Source organism: Haliotis rufescens, unplaced genomic scaffold, assembly GCF_023055435.1.
Source record: "Haliotis rufescens isolate VD_foot unplaced genomic scaffold, xgHalRufe1.0.p SCAF_55, whole genome shotgun sequence".
Lineage (NCBI taxonomy): Eukaryota > Metazoa > Mollusca > Gastropoda > Lepetellida > Haliotidae > Haliotis > Haliotis rufescens.
Genome location: NW_025964279.1, coordinates 437,901 through 443,707, shown reverse-complemented (window position 1 = coordinate 443,707; position 5,807 = coordinate 437,901).

The following is a 5,807-nucleotide window of genomic DNA, read 5'->3' as shown; positions in this document are numbered from 1 at the left end:
ACTTGAGTGGACAATACTTTAAGCCAACTTGTGAAATCATTTGAAAAGACTGTTATTTGTTTTATATCAATCAAATGGAACCGAAGACGATTTGCTCTGTATATTTGCTTTCATTGGTGATAAAGCAATTAAGTCAATGTTCCTATTAATTTTAACCAGAAATGCCAACCAATTAAAAAAGTAAAGAAAATACAAAGATTGTATATGTCACCAGATCTCCAAAATCACACATGTCTGGCCAGTGCTCGAGTGGCAGGGGGGAAGAGCAGGAGCAGGAGGTCTTGGTGTGGTGTCACTGATGCCAGCGGGAGATTAACTGATGAGTACAAAGTCTGTGAATTCAGCAGATTTGTACAGACCCTGATACTGCAGCAATCTAGACTTGACAAATACCATAGACTTGGAAGGGACTGTAATGGATATATTTGTTTCATGATCTGTATGACAGCATGGGTATAACAGGATTATGTCTGATTTATTTGTATCTGAAAGGATATTTATTGCAGAAAACATTCCATTCCCGAAAAAACCCCATCATAATTCATGCATACATATATACAGACAGACAGACATACCTGAAAACACAAAGAAATAATGTAATGTATAGAAAATATCAACAGTACAGATTTGATGATATTATACGTAAAATGTCATAGGTTGATCAACAGGAATCTATTGCTTGACATCATCCATTTGAAACATATGCAATTGATGTTGATGGCTAAATATTTGAGAGGATGTGGTGAAATAATATGTTTTCATTATTGTGGACATTTACATTTTGTGTGGATACTTTTCCAAATAGTAATATTTCTTTCTTTTGTGTGTTTGGTACAATAAAGTAGGTAGTGTTTTTCCTCATCAATGGTTGAACATGTAGAGCATAGTTTCTGATGTAGTGGGTAGGGTGGCTTTGTATGTCTTCCAAGTTCTATAGTTAATTTATGGTTACTTACTCTTAGTTTAGAAAAGTGCACTCGATATTTTCTTATTTTACTGTGACTGAAATAGTATTCTAATTTTATTTCATTTTTAACTGTCCTGAATGTCCTCAGTTTTTTCTTGCGCCTTTTGGGGCATGGTTGGCACAGTCGCCCGAGGCGCAGCAATTCCAATGAGCGTCCCTTGGGCACGCCAGAAATCTATGATCGTGGGTTCGAATCCCGGTTCGCCCCGATTATGTTTCTAGATTTTGTCAGTAAGACAACCGTGCTCGTGGGTTTCACCGAAGTGGTTAACGTCTGACACCTACATCATTTCGGGCTTTCCTCTCTCATGGAACGGGGCGGTCGGGTAGCCTAGTGGTTAAAGCCTTAGTTCGTCACGCCGAAGACCCGGGTTCGATTCCCGACATGAGCACAATGTGTGAAGCCCATTTCTGGTGTCCCCCACCGTGATATTGCTGGAATATTACTAAAAGCGGCGTAAAACCACACTCACTCACTCTCACATGGAACTGACACACCGTGATATAACTGGAATATTGTTCAAAGCGGCGTGAAACCCAACTCACTTGAAGAGCTAGTGGAATTTAGACTTTATTGTCTCTTTGAAAGACTTACATATTTTGTTTTTCTGAGAATAGATTGAGTTGGTATTCCCATCCCAGAACGAGAACTTCACTATGTTGAAGAACCAAAATAGTGATATCATTTCGTAATTTATATTAGTACTGTGTACATAAGAGTATAAAGTCCAAGTTCTGCTCGCCTTGCCCAATTGTGTGTTGTTTTGTTGACACCTAACATGGATTTACAACATCTGCGCAGCAGTGTCCGGGGGATTAATTAATGAAAGTTGTTCAGACTAGGGGGATTGCTTCTATTACCCACATTTGGGTAGATTATTGGCAGACTGAAGCTTATGTTAGGACCTAGGCCCTCTTTCAAGGTAGGTTTGGCGCTATTATTAAGTTTACCATTTGCTTCAAATGTTATTCATAAACAATTATATCTATCCATAACTAGAATTTTTGCACCAACCACGGTCCAAATATTCGTTTCTTCTATTTTACTTGATTTGCCAAACACTGCAGCATTTGTTTTTTCACCTTTAATCTTTAGGTTATTTGTTACACGAAATACTCTTAGACCATCAAATAACTCGTGCAGATTTTTTGGAAGTGGCAAATAATACGAAGTCATCGGCAAACAACAAATGACAAATGTTTAAAACATTAAGTGTTATTTTTTTATTTTCCTGTTTGATATGTGATGGACGATCATTGTGGAATATATTAAATAATGTGGAAGACAAAATTCACCCATGTCTTATGCCGATGTTGGATTTAAAGGATTGTGAAATGTCCTCGTCAATTTTCACTTTATAAGAGCTATTTCCTGACTTTTTATTTGAAATAGATTTGTTAGGGGTAGTGCTCTGTCAACTGAATCAAAGGCCTTTTGAAAGTCTACAAAGCAAGTGTATACTTTTTTCTTTTTACTTTTTGTTGAAACTATTAAATAAATATTTTATGAACAAATACATTACTTGATGTCCGGTAGCCCTTTCTTAATCCAGAATGAATATCTTCATTTTTAGAAACAAAAAGTCTAGACTTTCTAGACCCTTTCTTTATAGGGTCTGTTAGGGGACTTGTTTGTTTATTGTAACATGATACTTTCTGTGGCAAGTTCCAGATTCTAGAGGAGTTTCCAGGGAGTTAGAGATGTCACAGCAATAACTGGATGACACATTAAGTGCTTCTGTGAGATCCTAAAAGATAAGCACATTTCTTGCATTTGACCTGGTACTATACTACCTGAAACCCGGAATGGGGCCAGCAGTTGACATTATGTAAGAGTGAAGTTCCTGAAGTTGACAGGGCTAACTGATAAACAAGGAGCATCCTGCTGCATGATAAGAGTGCTAACACCAGCTAGCTACAGATGTTGGAAACTTAGACAGTGGTCAGCCTTTAACAGAACAGAACATATATTTATTCATGAAAATGACTTGGACTTCAGCCCCTCGTCTAACAGATACAAAATATATATATATATATATTGATAATGGAGGTAGGACACGATTCATATTTACTGTAAGAAGGATTTAATATATTTAGAAATGTATAACAGTTGTGTTTTACAACTTGTTTGTAGCAGGCAAACTAGTTTTAATTCAGATGGCCTTTCCCAATAGTATTTATGTATATATTTAACTCTGATATCTTTATATTTGGGACATATTAATAGAAAATGATACTCATCTTCAAGTACGTTAACACTTCTAGCTTGACAATTATCACAGAATCTAAGAGCTTTGATAATGTTGTGATATCGTCCAACTTCTACATACTCAGGGCATCTCACAACAGACTCTCAATAAGACTCTGGTATTTACAGAGCGCTGTGAACTCACAAACAGGGCTATGTAACTTTCAAGACTGGATTATGTCAAAAAAAATATTTCTTGCAAGGTACGTACTATTTTTTATATTTTCGTGCAAAGTTGAAAGGAAGCAGGATTTGCTTTCAAAATGCCACTTTGGGAAACATGAACATTGTCACGTGTTAGTTTGTAGTAATTTATTGAAATAGAGGCGTTTCTTTTCGTCATGTTCGAGGGTATAATGTGTCCAGGGTTTTGTTTAAAATGGGTTTCAATGGTTTTCGATTAGTATGTGCTCAGATGGGAAACGGAAAATATTAAAATATCATAAAGAAGAGTACTCCACGTATCTTTAATGTCGGAGACAATACGTACTGAATGACGGTGGGGTGAAGGGCGTTTCGGTTTAGTCTTTATCATATGCGCAGTGGAAATGGGTATCTATTGTTCTTTGTATGTAAAATACATCATTGTAGGTTAAGATAAGTTATAAATAATAATTTGAATTTGAATATTACATTTTCTCATGTTATGTTATGTTATCTGATGTCATTAAATTATCTTATGGAAGGAAGGAGATAATGATGTTCATACCCGTATTTTAAACTCTTTCCATGCTCCCCGATTTGCCACTAAGTTTTCAAGCTATTTCCAAAGGGATGTTGTATAGATCACCTCCCCTTGTAAAAACGGGGGTAAAGAGCGACTCCTTTCACGTTATGTTATACATTAACAGTCAAGGAAGGAGAAAAGAATATTTCAAACCCGTATTTTAAACTATTTCCATGCGAAATATGCGAGGCTCCCAGATGTGCCACTAAGTTTTCAAGCTATTTCCAAAGGGATTTTGTATAGATCACCTCCCCTTGTAAAAACGGGGGTATAGAGCGACTCCTTTCACGTTATGTTATACATTAACAGTCAAGGAAGGAGAAAAGAATATTTCAAACCCGTATTTTAAACTATTTCCATGCGAAATATGCGAGGCTCCCAGATGTGCCACTAGATTTTAAGGCTATTTCCACAGGAACGTTTGCATAGACAGCCCCCGTCTTGCAGGGAAGCTATACAGTTTTCAATACGTGGCAGAGGTAGATTCCTTTTACGTTATTTCATGCCTCACTAGTTAAGGAAGGAGAAAATAGTATTTAAAACCCTATTTTAAAGTATTGCGAAAAATGCGAGGCTCCAAGATGTGCCACTAAGTTTTCAGGCTATTTCCATAGGGACGTTTGTATAGATAGCCTCCTGTGTTTGAGGGAAGCTATATAGTTTCCAAGAGGGGGTATAGCGTGACTCCTTGTAAGTAATGTTATGCCTAAATGGGTAAGGAAGGAGCAAATAATATTTCGAACCTGTATTTAAACTATTCCCATGCGGAAAATGCGAGGCTCCCAGATGTGCCACTAAGTTTTCAGGCTATTTCCATAGGGACGTTTGTATAGATAACCCCCCGTGTTAAAGGGAAGCTGTATAGTTCTCCAAACGGGGCATTGAGCGACTCATTTCACCTCATTTTATACCTAAATAGTTAGGAAGGTGAACATAGTATTTCAAACCCGTATTTTAAAGTATTGGGATGCGAAAAATGCGAGGCTCCAAGATGTGCCACAACGTTTTCAGGTTATTTCAATAGGGACGTTTGCATAGACTGCCCCCAGTCTTAAAGGGAACCTATATAGTGTTACAAAGGAGGTATAGAGCGACTGCTTTACGTTATGTTATATCTAATTAGTAAAGGATGGAGAAAACTGTATTTCAATTCCGTATTTTAAAGTATTTTGATGCAAAAAATGCGAGGCTCCCGGGTGTGCCACTAAGTTTTCAAGCTATTGCCAGAGGGACGCTTGTATAGATCCGCGTGTTAAAGGGAAGCTGTATAGTGTTCAAACGGGGGTATAGAGCGATTCCTTTTCCGTTATGTTACACATAAACAGTTAAGAAGGAGAAAATAATATTTCAAATCCGTATTTTAAAGTAATTTGATGCGAAAATGCGAGGCTCCCAGATGTGCAACTACGTTATTCAGGCTATTTCAATAGGGACGTTTGCATAGACACCCCCCAGTGTTAGAGGGAAGCTGTATAGTTCTCCAAAGGGGGTACGTATACTGAGCGATACCTTTTACCTCATTTTATACCCAAATAGTTATGGAAGGAGAAAATAGTATTTCAAATCCGTATTTTAAAGTATTTTGATGCGAAAAATGCGAGGCTCCCAAATTTTTTTAGGCTATTTTAATAGGGACGTATGCATAGACAGCCACTGGTGTGTAGGGGAAGCTATATAGTTTTCTAAACGGGTTACAGAACGATTCCGTTTACGTTTCGATTTACCAAAATAGTCGCGGAAGGAGAAAATAGTATTTCAAACCCGTATTTTAAACTATTTCCATGCGAAAAATGCCAGGCTCACAGATGTGCCACTAAGTTTTCAGGCTATTTCCATAGATACGTTTGCATAGACAGCTCCCCGTC